The sequence below is a fragment of the Pseudorca crassidens genome, chromosome 19, assembly GCF_039906515.1.
Source record: "Pseudorca crassidens isolate mPseCra1 chromosome 19, mPseCra1.hap1, whole genome shotgun sequence".
Classification (NCBI taxonomy): domain Eukaryota; kingdom Metazoa; phylum Chordata; class Mammalia; order Artiodactyla; family Delphinidae; genus Pseudorca; species Pseudorca crassidens.
The window spans coordinates 3,503,453-3,522,292 of NC_090314.1; the positions used below are offsets into that span (position 1 = coordinate 3,503,453).

Genomic DNA, 18,840 nt, shown 5'->3' on the forward strand with positions numbered 1-18,840 from the left:
GACTAGATAGCAGATTCTGTGATAGGCAAGAGCGTACACCTGTTTTAAATTTCTAAATTAAAAAAATGACAAAAGTGACCCATCTTCTTCAAAACACTCAAATAGAATACTACAAAAGAACCCAAAACTACCTAGAAAATTCCCAGCCGCACTCCCAAGAGGAAGTACAGTTAACATAGCTTACCGTACATTCTTCCAGACTGTGTTCTATGCACTTGCAAATTTATAATAGTCACGTTTAGAAATGCTTTGTACCAACATGGAATTTCACTGTACATGCTGCCTTGCACTTTGCTTTTTTCACTTAGTCGCCCACTGGGGGCGAGTTTCCTCGCCAGGACCTGGAGCTGGACCACGTTCCTCCCAGTGGCTGTCAGGTACCCACCTCGGGAAAGTGCATCAGTGTTAGCCAACCCCCAGCTGAAGGACATCAGGTGCTTTGCAAGTTGTTGCTCACAAACAATGCTGAGTGTTCCTATTTAGGTACATTTCTTTGGCTTCTTGTGCTGCAGGAGAAGCTCATAGAGCTCATTCGTTTCTTTGATTATTCGTGATGCTGTGCAGGCGTCCCAGGGTTTCCTGACCGTTTGCAGCTGTTTCTACTGTAAACTGCCTGGTTGCATCTTTTGTTCTAAATGAAGAAACTGAGGCTCAGAGAGTCTCGCGATTTGTCCACGTTTATAAAACCCATCTCTCTCCACCACGCTTAGTGCGGTCCGTCGTGTTCGTAGCTCAGCTTCTGTTCGCTTCTCTTTTGATAAAATCGCACCTGTCTTAGGTCAGACTCCCACAGCCACAGATGCTGAGTCAAAGATTCAAGGCCCTCGGGAGAAACCTGCCGGGGAGTGAAAGCAGGGTTGGAGACCAGGGTGAGGTTTTAGGGGAAGCCCCGCAGCGACAGGGGATCACGCCTCCCCGTCTGTCCTGCCGGAGGCCAGGGAGCCCGGCGTCACTCTTCCCTCCCCAGTGGGTCACAGCCAGGGGCTGCCCTGGGAAGGGGCTCAGAGTGCGCGGCCCCGGGGAGGTCTGGGAAGGGCACACCTGTCTCAGCCCAGCTCAGTTCGCTGGGGCCTCAGGAGGGAACCCTGCAGGGCTTAAGCCGTTAGCATGTTCTACCCCAATGCTCACCCCCAAATGACTGACTTATGGTTGGGCCCACAGTACAGTTTCTGCCAGTGGGAGTCGCCTGGGATGTGTCTGGAGAGAGAAGAACAGGATCTGGGTGCGACCCCTCTTTCCGCTAGTGAACACGCTGCAGGCGGAGGGGCGGCACTGCTGGGTCCTGGGGAGTGTGGACAGCCCACCCGGCGGGACGACGCCGAGCTGTGCGCACGACTCACACCCCCGACGGTGGCTGAGCTGCCCTGTCATTCTGAATCTTCGAGGAACCACGGTGCCGTCGGATCTCTTGCTTGGGCCAAGGTGGTGGGTGTAAGAAGGTGCTCCGTCTGGTCTCCGTTCGCTTCTCCCCGATGAATGTGCTTCTTCACCCCTCGTGTTCCCAAGAAGTTGTTTCCCCCGACTTCTCTCCCACTGCCCTTTCTTTCTTTTTTTAAAAATTTAATTTAATTTTGGTTTTGGTCGCACTGCACGTGCAGCATGCGGGATCTTAGTTCCCCGACCAGCGATGGAACCTGTGCCCCCTGCAGTGGAAGTGCGGAGTCTTAACCACTGGACCGCCAGGGCAGTCCCTCCGCTGTCCTTCTTTCTTAGGTAGGCACCAGCACTTGTTCTGGTTTAAGCTCCTCTTTCCGTCTGGAATGCCCCGGAAAACTTCCTCCTACCTTCCAGACCTGCCACAATGGCCCCTCCTCCAAGAAGCATTCCTTCATTCCCCGTGAGGGACAACCTCTCCTCCTCAGTCACCCTTCGCACCCGGTGGTACACGCAGGGCATTCGAGGTCCTGGCAGTGCTTCCCACCACGGGCACTTTCACACCACTTGGGCCCAGGGGACCAGGCCCAAGCCGGCTTTTCTCTCCTTCCCACCCCACCTTGCCGACCAGGTGGCTTCTCACAGAACGGGCCCCAAATGGGTTGTTTTCCTCTCTCCCACTTTGGGTGTATGCGGCCCTGCCGTGACAAGGGGCAACACCGGGGTTAGGCGATCAGGAGTGTCAGCTGCCTAAGTGCAGCCCGGAGCTTCCGAGGCCTCCAAGAGGACAGAGCAGCCGACTGTCTACATTTCCCAGGCTTGCTGTAAGGACCGATGGAAAAGCACATCCAGGGGTCTGTCCCAGGAGCGTCCCCGTGGGAGGACTGTCTCATTTCCTCTCCAAGCCCCCGCTCGTCACCTCCGAGCACGGGCTCCGACTCAGCTGGCGTCTATCTGCCTGTGAAAAGCCAGGAATTATGAGGAGGCGGCGAGGGCTGTGCCTGAGCCGCTTAAGCTGCTTCTACCACCAGACACAGCTGTCCCGGACATGCGTGCGCGCACGTGGGCCAGAGGTTTAGAGGGGGCCACCGCCCGGAGTAAACCTCGGGCTGCACTGAGACTTCCACGTTCCCCGTGAACCGGCAGAGCAAGGCGGGGTGACGGACACAGCTCCCGGGAGGCCCAGCGCACGGGAACTCGGGGTGCCCTCTGCAGGGAGCACGTCCATCCTCAGCCCGCCTCCTGGCCCTGTGGACTCTCAAGCAGTAATGGGAAGGCAGGCAAAATCCCCCCACCCCCCGCCTTGGGCTTTCCTGGTGGCGCAGTGGTTGGGAGTCCGCCTGCCGATGCAGGGGACACGGGTTCGTGCCCCGGTCCGGGAAGATCCCACATGCCGCGGAGCGGCTGGGCCCGTGAGCCATGGCCGCTGAGCCTGCGCGTCCGGAGCCTGTGCTCTGCAACGGGAGAGGCCGCAGCGGTGAGAGGCCCACGTACCGGAAAAAAAAAAAAAAAAAAATCCCCCCCAATACTTGCTATGTAAGAAAAGGGGCCTCCAGGGAGCTCACAGTTTCGACAGAGAAAACTGCATATATGTAGGAAAATAAAGGCATGTGAAAACTAGCCACCTTCTCTACTCTAACTGCTTAAAAGGGCTGGGCTCAGCTGAGAGCTTCCCATAAAGATGACCAGTGGACCAGCAAAGTGATTCCAAAAGGAATTCCCCTATTAATGTGGGTCTGTACCTGCTTCCCCCTGAGCCCCACAGGACTCCCTCTTGGCCTTTCAGGGGAGAAGAGAACGCATCCTGAGAAGCGGTGGTCTTATAGTTTCGGCGTACAGGTCTCTCACCTCCTTGGTTAAATTTATTCCTAGATATTTTATTCTTTTGATGCGACTGCTGACGAGATTGTTTTCTTCATTTCTCTTTCTCTCAGTTCGTTATTGGCATACAGAAATGCAGCAGATTTTTGTATGTTGATTTTGAATCCTGCAACTTTACCGAATTCATTGATGAGTTCTACTAGTTTTTTGGTGACCTCTTTAGGATTTTCTATGTATTATATCTTTTTTTTTTTTTTTTTTTTTTTGCGGTACGCGAGCCTCTCACTGCTGTGGCCTCTCCCGTTGCGGAGCACAGGCTCCGGACCCGCAGGCTCAGCGGCCAAGGCTCTCAGGCCCAGCTGCTCCGTGGCATGTGGGATCCTCCCGGACCGGGGCACGAATCCGTGTCCCCCGCATCGGCAGGAGGACTCTCAACCACTGCGCCACCAGGGAAGCCCCCTATGTATTATATCTTGTCATCTGCAAAGAGGGACAGTTTTACTTCTTCCTTTCTGAGTTGGATGATTTTTATTTCATTTTCTTGCCTAGTTACTCTAGGTAGAACTTCCAACACTATGTTGTATAAAAGTGGAGAGAGTGGACACCCTTGTCTTGTTACTGATCTTAGAGGAGAAGCCTTCAGCTTCTCACTGTTGAATATGACGTTAGCTGTGGGCTTGTCACATACGGCCTTTATTATGTTGAGGTACGTTCGCTCTGTATCCACTTTGTTGAAAGTTTTTATCACAAATGTACGTGGAAGGGAGGGAAATTCTCACACAGGCTACAACATGGATGAAGCTTAAGGACATTATGCTCAGTGAAATGCAGAAGGACAAATACTGTCTGATTCCACTTAAGTGAGGTCCCTGGAGTCGTCACATTCATAGGAACAGAAAGTAGAAGGGGGGGAGGGGGCGGCAGGGTGGGGCGTTAGTGTTTAATGGGGACAGTTTCAGTTTGGGAAGATGAAAGAGTTCTGCCGACGATGGTAGTGATTGTTGCATCACAATGTGAATGCATTTAATTCCACTGAACTGTTCACTCGGAAATGGTTCAGATGGTAAGTTTTATGTAAGTTTTACCACAACTAAAAGTTAAATCAAGTTTTTGCAATTAGCCAGTTATTTCTAAATGCCACATGGTTTTGGCGCTGCCTTCTGTGGAGTGTTTGATACGACACAAAAACACAATCAGAAAAGAAGATGAATCCTGCTGACGTTTAATTGGGCTCAAGGCAGAAGCCTGGGTCTTTCAGTCTTGTCCAAAGTGTCTTGGTCCTCCTGCTGGCATGATGCCCTCATTGCAAGCAAGGCACTAGGATTCCTTCTAATGCCCAGGCAGCCCTGATGGGAATTTGGTGGGAATGGACAAGTATCTCACGGCACGTGTCTGACGCAGGGCTGCTGGCTTGTTGGCTGGCATCGCCGACCGGGTCTGAGAGGTGAGGGATTTTTTGCTTTCAGCGCAATCCCCCGAGAAAAGGGACTAGCCCGGCTTGCTCTGTTTCTGGAAGGACCAGGAACATCTGCTCCCCACAGATTTTTGGTAGCTGTGTATTCTCTTTGGCTTCTGTCTAGAGGAGCAAAATAAGCAGACTTGGGGAAAACAAACACAAAAACAGGGCGGGGCAAGTGCTGACCCGGTCCCTTGATTCACTGCTCGGCAGGAGACCGTTTGGCGCCCAAACCCTTGTCCTGCACTTTCCTCCCCGGCCCTGAAATCACAAACAACCCTTTGGCCGGGCTTCTAACGAGCTTCTGGAGAGCACAGCCCGTGCTTCTGACACAGAAAACACAATTAGACGTGCACAGGTGCCCGTCAAATGCCCGGCTAGGTGCCAGGCGCTCGCCTCCCCGAGAACTCCACCCTGGGCTTTCTCAGGAAAAAGCCCAGGCGCCTGGGCCCGTGAGGGTGGGGGAAGCTAACGGCAGGGAGAGCACGTCATGTTTTGGTTTCGAGCCCTGGGCCAGGGCCAGACCACCAGGGCAGCGAGAGAGAAAACAGGGTGTGCGTGGATGTTTCAGGACCAAAGAACCGGGTGAAACGTGACGGTGGTGGGACACAGGGGCCGCTTTGGGAAAGTGACCCACTCTGGGGCCTCGGTCTTGTCCCCTGGAACACGAGGATGATGATAGACACCGCCTCTCCCGGCCTGGCGACTGAAAGAGATATGCCGGTAAAGCATTTGGCCCGGCGCCCGGCGTGGAGTTAGGACTCACTCAACACCGGCCGTTATTAAAAGAACAAGCTTCAGGCGTTTCGGTTCATTTAAGAAGCCATGTTTAGATGTCGACTCGTAATGCCCATGCAGAAGCTGGCCGTGAAAACAGGAAACACAGGCTCTGAGGGCAGCTGGGACCTGAGATCCGTCCCGGGTGGGACCAGCTGGCCATGGAGCGTTCGGTCGCAAACCAGGAGGCAAACTGTGGTCTGTTCGCTCCTTTTCATTTTTGTTGGCTTCTCTCCTGGGGTGGCGGAGGAGGGGTTCTTTGGGGGCTGCAGAGGGTACGGTGGGGATCCTTGGCCCCTGAGAGGCTGTAATAAAGACGTGAAATCTGCTGCATTTGCTTGTTTTTGCTGCAAAACCCACTATCTTCTAGTTGTGATGATGGAATGCCACCTCGCGTGAACATACGCAAAAGTGAGCAAGCAAGCCCGGCGAAAGGAACAGAGATGCGTCGTACCAGCTTCAGTCACAGCTGGATCCAGGTGCTCGAGTCTCCTCTCCCCTTCCTCTTCGTTCTCTGGTAGCTTCGAGCTACACTGTAAGCCTCGCTCATGATCGCGGATTCCACGTACCGGACTTCACGGAGGGATTCCCACGGCCTTGCTCGGTCACCTGCCCTCTCCTTGGACCAATAACTCTGGGCAGGGGAATGGGCCCCACAGCTGGCCAGACCTGGGTCCCACGCTCACCCCGGCAGCCAGAGGATGGCGTGGCTGGCAAGCCCATGGGCCCCACGTGGGACAGATGCGATTGCAGCAGGCACACGGTCTGCACCCTCGAGAATTGGCAGCAGAGAGTGTGTGTGCACTGCAGGCACGTGCGTGAGCAGCCTTTGTCCCGCCCTTCCCCCACTGTGCTCAGCAGGGCTGCTCTGGCGCTCTCCAAAGGGTCTGCCTGCTTCCTGGCAATCCAAGGTGGAAAAGTTCCTTACTGTTCTTGAATCAAACCATGTGAGTGAGGACTAAGTGCCCCCGAGACAGCTCACGGAACCCTCCAGCCTGCCCATTGGAACCAATAAGCCATGGTAGAAATGACCCCAAGGCCGGACCCTGAAGACGTCATGGCTTCTGCCTTGCTCTCCTTGGGTCATTCTCTGGAGAGGCAGCTGGGTGGTTGGACACGCAGGCCCTGCCCACAGCCACGTGAGGAGCACCGTGGAGGCGCCCCCACCCCCACGCCCGCCAGCTGAGCCCCAGAGGAGGCAGCCCTGGCCGACACCCTGACGGCAACCTCACGAGACCAAGCAGAACCACCAGCTAAGCCTCCTGACTTGCTGACTCATAGACACTGTGGGAGATGATAAAAGTCCATTGTTCTTTCAAGGCACGCAGTCTGGGGGTGTTTGTTACACAGCTGTAGGTAACTGATGCAGGCAGGCATGGCCTCCGACTTCTAGGGACAGAGTCACTTGGAAAGTTTCCTCGGATCATTTTCAAAGCACTTCTCAGTGACTCTGTTAGTGATTGTTACAAAACTGAACATTCACAAGTGGAATCACGCTGAGAACACAGGGCGCTCCTACTGTCTCCACACTGAGTTTGCTGATTTAAAAGCCACGTTCAGGGACTTCCCTGGTGGCGCAGTGGTTGGGAATCTGCCTGCCAATGCAGGGGACACGGGTTCTAAGCCCTGATCCGGGAAGATCCCACATGCCGCGGAGCAACTAAGCCTGTGCGCCAAAACTACTGAGCCTGTACTCTGGAACCCGCGAGCCACACCTACTGAGCCTGCGTGCCACAACTACTGAAGCCTGCACACCTAGAGCCCGTGCTCCCCAACAAGAGAAGCCACCGCAGTGAGAAGCCCGCACACCGCAGAGTAGCCCCCACTCGTTGCAACTAGAGAAAGCCCGCGCGCAGCAACAATGAAGACCCAATGCAGCCAAAAAAAGCCAAAAACCGTGTTCACCGTTGGCTTTGCCTCCTGAGCAAGATGGGGAAGAAGGCGAGGTTTGGACAGAAAGGATGTCTTCGTGTTATCAAGGGCAAGTTTGGCAACCATGGCGACCGCAGGACAGTTGTGAAACCTGCTGGGGACAGCAGATCCTGAGCGCGACCGAGTTCTCCCAGCGGCCCTTCCGGCTGAAGCATCGCCACTCCTAGCAGGCGAGCTGGGACTCGAGGAAGGCCCGCTGTCGGCAGGAAGTAGATCCTGAGCAGGCTCCCCGACGATGGCTCAGACCCCCGCACCTCCTGCCTCGTTCCCCCACCCCCCCTGCCTGGCTCTCCAAGCCTTGTGGTCACCTGCCCGAGCTGCTTTCCCAAATGAGCCCCCCTCACCCTCCCAAACACCTGCCACCACCGAGGAGCCCAGGGCCTGCGGAGAGCCGTGTGCAGGCACGTCCCCGATCCTGGTCAAGACGTTCCTGTCCACCACGAGTGCTGCCGGGAAACTCTCCAAAGTGCTCTATCTCTCCCTTGTCTCCCATTGCTGAACCCCCATCTTTGAAAGAGATGCCATACTATTTAGTAGTTGCTCAGCATACCAGCCAGGACCCTGCAAGACAGAAACCCCAGCTCACAAAGGCTCTCATGGCTGCTGGCTCAGGGCTCCAGCTGTGTCCTCCAGAATCTGGCCACAAGCAGGGCAGCCCCCAGGCCCGGTGGGTGGGGAAACGCACTCTCCCAGAGAAAACAGAACTTCAGGGAGACTCATTTGAAAACAATAGGAGTCCACTTCCATCCCCACGCCTTCATCCCATCTCTGCTAGCACACCTTATCTGATGGGGAGCTCATCACTTGCAGAAGTAATTCCTTCTGCGGACTTGTTCTCCTCTCCGTGATTGGCACCCACTGGGCCAGTCCTGCCTATTCACCAATCACCGTCCCCTCTCCCCCCGCTTCCCTTTGCCTGTAAGTCACCGAAGGATGGGCCGGACACACAGGGCCGTTGTCCGGGGAGCTGCCGGGCCCTGAGTCAGGCACTGCTGCCTTTGGGGAAAATCCTGCCATCTCATTTCTCCCGCCTAAAATAGCCACTTCCTTGTTGGGGGAAGCAGGGTGCTGGGGAGCAGGAAAGGGCCTGGATAAGCCATCCAAAGATGCCTGGTGTGCAAACATTCCTGGAGGGTCACTGTTGACATCAGCCAGACACCAGGCACTTCCGGGGCCGACTGTAAACAGAGTGGTGCGGAAGGTCACCGCAGGGGCTGCGAACCACATAAGCGTCTACTCCACGGAGTGTGACTTTCTCCTAAAGGAATTTGTACTTGTTTGCAGATAATATCGACGCCCAGCCCTTCCCTTTCATGTCAGTTTGAGGGAACAGGTGGCCGGACACAGTGGGAGTCAAGTTCAAGGGCGTGCAAGCCTCCTTTAATTAAGCTTCCCTCTCATGGCTGCCTCCAAGCTCACGGACACGCAGTGCACAGTTCTGAGCTGCCTCAGGGCCTGGCCAGTCCAGGAGGGACGCGCCTGCTGCTGTCTGGGGTGCTGCCCTTTGCTGAACAAGGGGCTGGAGGCAGCATCACCCAGCTGCGATCAGCTCACCCTTCTGCCAGCTTCTCCTCGGCCCCAGGCAGGTGGACGGGCACAGGAGCCTCCTTCCTGGGTTCCCTCCACTGCTGTCCCCTGTGCCACCCGCCGGCAAGGACAACGTGCATTGGCCACACGGCCGAGGGCGCTCCGCTTACCCAGCTGCAGAATGACAAGGTTTTCTGGGAGGCCCTTCAAATATACAGCCACCTCTTCCCCCAGCGGACTTGCTGTCCCTGTGCTAGACACCTTGCTGCACCCCAGGCTGATGGGAGCGAGGGGCACCTCGTGTGCCCTCACCTGGGCTGCCCCTGCGGGTGGGCGAGGGGGCAGCAGGTGGAACCGGGGGCTGGTCTCAGTACCAGACTGCGAGCGCGTCAGAGGGCAGAAGAGAGAGGGGGTGGGGGTGGTGGGAAGAGTGCAGACTTCTCCCGACGGGTCATGGGCTCTATTGGAACTCCTATCCGTGGCGGGAGAGCCCCTTGGCCTCCAGGATCCCGAGGTGCCTCTGGGGAGGAGCAGGCCGGGGCTCAGTTCTGGCCTTGCTCCTGAGCCTGGGGCTGGGGGCTGCTGGACCAGTTTCTCAGGTGTCAGAAGCTGCACCGTTCTGGATGGAGACTGCGCGAGGGAGGGACCTGGCATTTCTCACACTCACCAGAGGCTTGCTTCTAGGGGTGAGCATCGCCTGGGAGCTCGTTAGAAATGCAGACAGTCAGCCCCACTCCAGACCTACTAGTTGGAATCTGCATTTTAAATGACTTTAGATGACCCCCTGCCCCCCATCCTTGCAGTTTAACCTTGGAGAAGCAGAAGTAGGGTTGGAGAATCAGGGCCCCAGCTCAGCGGAGGCCAACTCTGAAGGGCCCTTCAGAAGCTGCTGTTTTCACCCAAATCTGGAATCCAGGGCTGGGTCAAAGCGTACTTTTGGATTCAGAACGCTCAACGTAGAAATGCACCTTGAACAAAGGTGTCCGTGGGTCCACCGGGATATGTCCCATCCCAGAGCCCGTGAAGGTGACTTTATTTGGAAACAGGGTCTTTGCAGATGAAATGAAGGATCTCGAGATGAGATCACCGTGGATTACCCGTGTGGGTCCTAAATCCGATGACAGTGCCCTGAGAAGAGACAGAAGAGGCGACAACCACACAGGCCGAGTGATGCGGCCACAGCTACCAGGAGCTTTCAGAGGGAGCGCGGCCCTGCGACACCTTATTTCAGAAAGGGAGCAGATCTGTGTCCTTGGAAGCCCCCAGTTTGTGGCCATTTATTATGGCAGCCACAGGAAGCTATGGCCACGTGGGTGCCTTCCCAGACCGGGGAGGAAAGAACGGCCAAAACAGTGATGCAAGAAGAAGCAATAACCCTGCCAGTCCCCAGTCCCAGCAATCTCAGCTTTGTTCCCAGAATTAGCTACGTTCCTCCTCATTTCCTTATTTCTTTTTAATGCTCCGTGAAGCCCAAGAATAGTCCAAACGGCAGGCACTGGTCCTGCATGGCCGGCGGGTCACCAGACTGTCCGAACCAGCGGGGCGGCTCCTCCTGTATCCAAACATACCGTCCAAGGTGACTCCACCTTGTTCGGAAATTATTTAAAGCAGTTATGATACAGCGAACTGAGTCATACTTTAACTGCTTAAGTCCCCTGAAAAGCAGACGTGCTTTAACAAGCCCTTTGGTTGAGTCTGCGAAGCCTCGAGCACTGTACTTCGGTTCATTTAAAGCAGGGTGTGCCAGCCCTGGGTCTGGACGGACAGAAACTCTGAAGGCTCTGGGGCTATTAGATCATTTCATCATTTCCCTTTAAAAAGTTTTCAGAATTCGTACATAAAGATGCAGGGCAGTACTTTTCAACCCGGACTCGACTTGGAAGCATTTGGGGAGCTTGAAAATAATGATGGCAGTGTCTGGGCCTCTCCCCGGATCAGTTCATCAGAATCTCTGGGGGCATCTGGCAACCCCCTGCCTTGTGGAGTACAGTCACCTCCTGGGGGCTCCATGGAAGCCCCCTTTGTCAATATCCTCTTCGGAAATGCCTTTTCTGCTTCAATTAGCAGAGCTAATTCATTTTATGTTGCCTACAACAAGCACCTAGATCGTTGCAGAGTCTAGAGACTGTGATAACCCCCATTTTAGAGAGCAGGAGCCTGAGGCCCAGAGAGGTTCGACCCCTCGCCCGAGGTCACACAGCTAAGGAGGTGCAGAGCCTGCCCTCTTAGCCACTAGGTCGGGGACACACATTGTCCCCACGCCCTCTTGGTGCAGCCTTTAGCAGTGAACACCCGCTCATGATGCTGGAGCGGCTGGCGGGGAGGGGTTCATGGTGTCAGCTGGCGCCCGGGCACCTCTCACACGAGAGGCAGTCTCTGCCATGGCCAGTGGAGAATGGGGGGCCCAGCCTCAGCCCCACTCATGTGCACGGGCCCCTTTCCGAGCACAGGTGCGTGTGTCCGAAGCACACACCTGTCCTGCTCACCATCCAGGAGCCCCGGGCCAGGGCTGGTCCCCCACCGGCAATTGCAGACAGTAGGACAACACATGTGGCAGAAGGGGGTCCTGAAAGGTGGTGCTCGCTGCCTGAGCCGCCCTGTGACTAATGGGAGTGGAGGCCACTTCCCTGCAGGTGGAGTGGGCAGAGGCCGCCTCGTGCCCAGAGGCCCCCCTGGGGCTGGGCCCTGGGCCCTCCACTGCAGCCCTCTACACACGGCATCTGAATCGGGTTCACTCCTCCAGAAATCGGGGGTCAGGGCCCCAGGGGCCCAGGAGAGGCACAGAGGTGAAAGGTCACGGGATGCTGCACCTGGGGGTGCAGTCTGGACCTCCTTCGTGTCCTTCCGGGGGGCTGCACAGCGTGGGGCAGGGCCGCTTACACAGGGCTGCAGTTACAAGGTATAGTGTCTGCCCAGCGGCAGCATCTGAGGATTTGTACAAACGCACACTTCTGAGTTTCTACTGAATCAGAAGCTCTGCAGGTGGGGCTCAGCGCTCTGGGCTTTAATAACCTCCAGGTAATTCTGATGCACACTCAAGTTTGAAAGCCACTGGCATATGCAGCCCTACGAAGCAGGTATGACAATGTGTCCCATTTTATAGCCGAGGAAAAGAAGCTTTGAGCCAGTTGCCCAAAGTTACACAGTTAGTAAGAGGGACTAAATTGGTTAAGATTAAGTTCAGCCATGAATAACGAAATAAAACCCCAAAGAACCATAGACTAAGCAAAATGGTTTATTTTTCCCTCACGATCCAAGATAGCTGCTGGAGCACCAACCATTATGTCCACATTCCAGGACACAAAAAGGAGGAAAGGGAGGAGGGTCATGCCCTGTGCCTTTAAAGATGCCTCCAAAAATTTTTATATATGACTTCAGCTTACATCCCATTGGCCACCTCTCAGTTAATTGCTTCACCAGCAGAAAGAGAAGCCGGGGGTAATGAAGTCTCTGTTCTGAGTTACCATGCACACAGGGGAAGCCTGGGGTTCTACTGTTATGGAGGAACATAGATCCTGGGGACTAATAGGCAGTCTCTGCCCCAGAGGGCGCAGCCGGAAATCCAAGCGGATACTTTCACCGTCTGACCCTATGTTTTGTTTATACCTTGTCTTTCTCCACCCCTTTCAGAAATTGCACAAAGACCAAGCCTTCCCGAACATCTTCTTGCTGCCTGCCGTGTCGCTTGCACCCAGAACCATGCATGGCAAGTAGCAGATCTGTCACTGAATGTAGCTTTCATGAAGATTACATTAGATCATACATGTACAAGGTCCGTCTGCCTAGGGATTCAGAATGTGGCCGCTGTTCACTCAGCACTGGGCTTCCTAGTCAAGTGTGGCGGCCCTGCCCGGCTTTATCTCAGACTCTGCTTCTCCGCCACCCCTGCCTCCACGTAGGTCCTTGTAGCATTGGGCTTCCTGACCGGGGCACAGCTTTGGGCTTTCAAGGTAGTCAGTGCTGTTGACTGGGCCCGGGGAACCCTCCAGCCGCAGCTCGGGGCGGGGAGCAGCGACTGGACAGGTAGAGTCACTGTCCCAGCCCAAAACCCCGGGCACAAAGGCTGCGGCTGGGGCTGCCTCCCCACGGTGGGTGGGGCGTTTCAGCCCAGCCCCTTTCTACCTTGGGGGTCCCTTGCAGGTGCAGGTTCCAGGAACCCCGGCAACCCTCCTTCCCGCACGTGGGGCACCCCGAACTCCTGCATGGGGTCTGCACCTGGCCCTGGGGCGCTAACTGGGTCAGGCTGCGGAGCCCAGGGCCGGCCGCCCGCGCTGGTCGCCTTCCCCTGCCAAGTGGTGCACAGAAACCCAATTTCCCCTGAATCTCCACGTGGGGGGCACACGAATGGGCCTTATTCAAACGCGAGCTGGGAGCAGATGGTGTCAGTGCCGGTTGTTCCATTGTGACTGCCCCAATTACAGAAAAACGCTCATTTCACAGGATTTTTCAGAAGGAAGCAAACCTTTAGAGGAATTGTCCTTGTTTTTCCTCCACAGATAGAAGGAAGGCTGCGAGGGCTCATTTTATTTATTAGTCATGTGGATTCAGGTCAGTTCCTGAAGCTCCTTTGTTGGGCCGCCTCCTCCCAGGGCTATTGTGGGAGGGCTGAAGGCGAGGTGTTTGCAGGGTCCCCTGTGAACGGAAAGCGGCCCGGCACCAAGGGCTCCCTGCGTGTCCCGCACTCAACCGCTGAGAGTCCCTGCCACCCTCTCGAGCCCCGCCGGCCCTCCCCTCCCCTCCCCCATGGGGAAGCGGGTCCTTTGGTCCTGGTCCGGGGCTGCGCACTGAGTCCTCTGGCCTCTCAGCCCCTGTGCACTTTTTTTTTTTTTTCTGTTACGCGGGCCTCTCACTGTTGTGGCCTCTCCCGTTGCGGAGCACAGGCTCCGGACGCGCAGGCTCAGCGGCCATGGCTCACGGGCCCGGCCGCTCCGCGGCACGTGGGATCTTCCCGGACCGGGGCACGAACCTGTGTCGCCTGCATGGGCAGGCAGACTCTCAACCACTGCGCCACCAGGGAAGCCCCGAGAAGGACTTTTTAAATGACAGCAACAACAATCTCAATCTCTCCCTAACGGAGTGAGGATGTCTGAAGGGCTGGGAAGGACTCTGCTCCTGAGAACTGGAGGGTCTCTATGGGCAGCCGTGCCCCGACTCAGCCGGGACAGCTCTCCCCGCCTAGAGTCCCCGGCTGTGCGTCCCCTTTCCACAGGGCCGGCTCTCGGGGGGAGCAAGGCCGGGCACTGGAAGCCAGAGCGGGTTCCAACATGGCCGGAAGTGGAAAAAGAGGACTGAGGGGCGGTGAGGGCCATCACGGGGCTGCGGCCACTGCTGCTCAGGCCTCTGACTCTCGGCTTCAGCCACAGACAGAGTAATAAAGCCACCCCCAGCTTTGCAGCATCCCCGAGAGGACCAGAGCGTAGAGCCGCAGGCCAGTGTCATCACCCGGATGGCTCTAGAAGACAGGCCTCGCTGGAGAAGAGGGAGGACGCCGCAAGGTCCGCTGCGTGATCGCAGGCTTGTCAAGAGCGCTGACTCTGGAGCAGACAGCATCTGGGCCTTCTGGGAGTCGACCTGCTAATGCACCAGGTGCCCAGGGAGGCGGTGCTTTGTCCACGAAGGTATGGAGGAGACCCACTCTTCGGAGAGAGGCAGGGGCCTGTGGGTCACTGTTCTGTACGTCTCTAGCCCTGAAGTACTGGTGGTTATGCCCGACTGAGATATCACAGCCCAGTTCAACATCTGCAGGGCTGCAAGCAATCGTAGAGAGCAGGCCTGGGCTGCTTGCTCTGCAGCCTACGTGAGCTACAAGAGCTAAACTCAGGCTGCAAGAGGGGACCCCAGGGCCCTGCTGACATGTGGTCCTGCAGCTGATATCTTTGGGTTGATTCTCTGGATGATAAAAGATTTCATATAAGACCTGGAACGGGCCTCAGAGACTGATGTAAAAATAGGCCAAAAGGTGTTCGTACTGATCACCACCCTCGCTGTAAAGTGAGTGCCTGACGATGAGCTTTTGATTGCTGAGGCTTTCATTTCAGAGACGCCCGTCTCGAATAAACATATTGCCAGCTGTGTGACACAGTTACCAGCTACACAAGCAGATAAAGGGTCAGGCCGCCCCACCCACGAAATTCTCCTTTTCGAAAGCCCTAGGTGACCCAGATAACTGGCTGCTTGAATGACCCCACTTTTCCTTCCCAACACCCTAATTCTCGCTCTTATGTTTTCAATTTGTCAACAAAGAGTAAAGCTGCAAAACCCTAGGTACCCCACCCTCAACCCCAATAACGGTAGAACCCCAGGTCTGTGCCCTCTCTCTCTCTCTCTCTCTGACCTCGCTGGGTACCCTCCAGGACTTGTGAGTAATAAACCTGCTTTTTCAAAGTTCCCTGATCGTTACTGCTGAGGTGTATCTTGCCATCATAAAAAGAACCACAGGGGCTGGTCCAGCCACAACACTGGTTCCAAAAGGGGAAATGTTTCTGGGGGCTCGCCACAAGTAGTACAGGACAAGGTGAGCACCCCTGGCATTCCCAGCCAATAGCATCACTATTAATAGTCTGAGACCAACACAAAACAGTCATCACAACCATCACCATCATCGTCATGATCATCACCATCACCACCATCACCACCATCACCACCATCATCACCATCATCACCATCACCATCATCACCATCATCATCATCATCACCGTCATCACCATCACCACCATCATCACCATCATCACCATCACCATCATCACCATCATCATCATCATCACCATCATCACCATCATCACCATCACCATCATCACTACCAACATCACCACCATCACCATCATCACCATCACCATCATCATCACCAATACCATTATCACCATCACCATCATCACCATCATCCTCACCATCACCATCACCACCATCATCACCATCATCACCACCATCATCACCATCATCATCACCATCACCATCATCATCACCATCATCACCATCACCACCACCACCAACATCACCACCATCACCATCATCACCATCACCACCATCATCACCATCACCACCATCACCACCATCACCATCATCGTTTTCATTGTTACCATGATTGTGATAACACCCCCGCCTCCATCATCATCACCATCACCACCATCACCATCATAATCATCATCACCATCACCACTGCTAAACTTATTGAACATTTACTGTGCTCTTTTCATAGATTAATTCAGTTAACCTATACAAGCCCTCTGAGCTAGATATGTTTGTTTATTATTCCAGGTTTACTCAGGAAGAAATAGAGGTCATGTATGTACCCAGGTCACACAGCTGGTAAGTGGTGCCCCTGGGATTTGAACCCGGTCTGTCCAGCTTCGGGATTTGAACCCGGTCTGTCCAGCTTCAGGATCTGTGAGCATTTGGCCAAGACCTTGCAGTGACAGGCAGCTAGAGGATTGGAACAAATGTTTCTTGACCAAGTTTTCAGAATAACTTTCTGCTGCCCCATAGTCTATCCCGTGTGCCGTGGCTCATAAGAAACGCAGCCAGGGGGCTTTCCCTGGTGGTCCAGTGGTTAGGGCTCCGAGCTTCCACTGCCGGGGGCGCGGGTTCGATCCCTGGTCGGGGAACTGATCCTGCATATGCCGCGCAGCAGACTGCCATTTGCTGACGGCTGGTCGCTGGTGGCTGCACCAGGGTCAAAAAGACTTCGGTAAATCAGACAGAAACTGACTTCCCCAATCAGTTTGGTACAGCTCTGCAACAGCCCAGTTCACGGGGCTCCTGTTCTCCTGTCAAAGGACGGTTTGCTTAAGCCCCCAAAACAGGGAAAAACGGGGCCCACAGCTGGGCCTCAGAAGGTCAGCCGTGGGTATTCACCGCTCACTCACCCTCCAGACGGACTGTTAAATCCAGTTCTCCTGGCTCTTTCTTCTCCAGCAGAACAGAGTGTTATGTGTACCTTTTGTGGTGAAAGCGTGCGGCCCGTGGCACACTCTCTCCTTTATGGAAAAGGCCATATAATCACGCAAGAACTTTTCAAAATAAACAGCACCCACGATCCCACCACCGAATAACTAGTTGGGGTTTGAATACGTATTACCTTCCAGTTTATTGTCCCCTTCATAGCCTCAGAGACTCACAGCCAAGGATCTTATGGCCAGAACCCTGGTCCAGCTCCATTATTTACAAATGAAGATGCTGCTGAGTTACATGAGTTACACATGATAGGATTTTACACAAGGAGTGAGCAGAGGCGATACCCCCAGCAGGGTTTCCCTGCTGGGCTTTCCAGCTGCTCCTCAAATTCAGCAAGAATTTGAGAATTCCAGCCTCAGGGAGAATTCGGTTATGTGGGCAAACTGGTCTTTCTTGATCCAGTCACCAGCGATGGAATCTGGGTAACTTCTAGTCAAAAGATTGTCTATTAAACTGAAGTTACACTTATCAATGAAAGAAGTTTATTAGGAAAATCACTAAGAACTTAGTCACTTAAAATAGATGGACATTTCCTTAACTCGCAGTTTTTACCGAAAACCTACAGCAAATCTCCCACTTAACAGTAAAACAGGCACCATATTCTCACTGAGCCAAGAACCAGACGATAGCTAGCACAGTGATTGCCCAGCATTTTTCAGGGGGTCCCAGGGGAGACGGTGACCGCCATTTTTGGACATCACACCCTGCCATGACACCTTTCTCCTGTTACCTATCCCCAGCCTGTCTTGTAAAAGGTTGTGGAAGACAATACAGAGACACACCTCCAAGGTGGCTAACGTGAAAAGCACAGGCAGTGTTACATGCTGGCGTGGATGCAGAGCTGCTGATGTGAGTGGAAGCCGGAATAAGCCACTGGGAAGCTGCCTGGCAGCACCTGCTGAGCCGAGCACAGGCGCAGCTGTGTCCCCGCGCCCGTGCTCGCAGAGGGCAGCTGGACACCGAGTCCCGTAACAGCCCCAGACCCGGAACTTCCTAACTGCTCAGCCACCGTGGATGGACAAATAGAGGGGTATTCACATAACAGTTCACTTTACATCAATGACAATTACACCTACTCGCCCCATATGGGTTCATCTCACAAACATAATGCTGAACAAAGAAGCCAGGGGAAAAGTACCTGCTTTAGGATTTCACTTATTGAAAGTTCAAAAGCAGATGAAACGAATCTATGATGGCGTCAGAAGTCAGGAGTGCTCACTCCCGGGGAGATCGCGACAGAGTGGCTTCCGAGGTGCCGCTCGAGCCCTGTCTCTCAGTCGAGGTGCTGGGTGCATGGGTGTGTCTGCTTTAGGTACATCGGCCAGGCTGTACACTGCATGTCTCATGCACCTTTCTGGATGTATGTGATACTTCAAAGTTAAAAATACATCATATAGGGCTTCCCTGGTGGCGCGGTGGTTGAGAGTCCGCCTGCCGATGCAGAGGACACGGGTTTGTGCCCTGGTCCGGGAAGATCCCACATGCCGCGGAGCGGCTGGGCCCGTGAGCCATGGCCGTTGAACCTGTGCGTCCGGAGCCTGTGCTCCGCAACGGGAGAGGCCACAACAGTGAGAGGCCCGCGTACTGCAAAAAAAAAAAAAAAAAAAAAAAATCATATAGATTTTAATCGTGGGAGCCAAGTAGACTGTGGCTTTGGCCTGGCATCCGAGCTCCAGGAGCGCAGGGACTTTGTTGTGTTTCCCGCCGCGTCCCAGCACCTGGACACCCAGGAACTGCTCATCACAGCATGTTGAACGATGTGCCAGTCTGCTCACTGCTCACCTGAACTCTGTCTGCCTGCTGGACAACATTCTCACATTTCAAAACTGAAGAGTTTTATCTGGTTACCCTGGTAATTGACCTCTTGGTTGCCTATTCGGGAATCCCAATGACTTGTTTTCTAATTCCAGAAAGAAAAAAACCCCTGCTCTTGAGCGTAATTTCTAATCTTCTCTTTCTCGTGTGGGTGTGTGTTTAGATTAGAAACTCACCTGGTAGAGCTG

General features: G+C 54.6%; 1 long non-coding RNA gene across 1 annotated transcript; it reads left to right on the forward strand.

Annotated features, from left to right (window-relative positions):
* Nucleotides 1-13,104: 13,104 nt before the first annotated feature.
* LOC137212814 (uncharacterized) lies at nucleotides 13,105-18,390 on the forward strand. The gene is made up of 3 exons (XR_010937635.1): nucleotides 13,105-14,505; nucleotides 16,142-16,192; nucleotides 17,578-18,390. It is a non-coding gene; the product is annotated as an uncharacterized lncRNA (long non-coding RNA).
* Nucleotides 18,391-18,840: the final 450 nt, after the last annotated feature.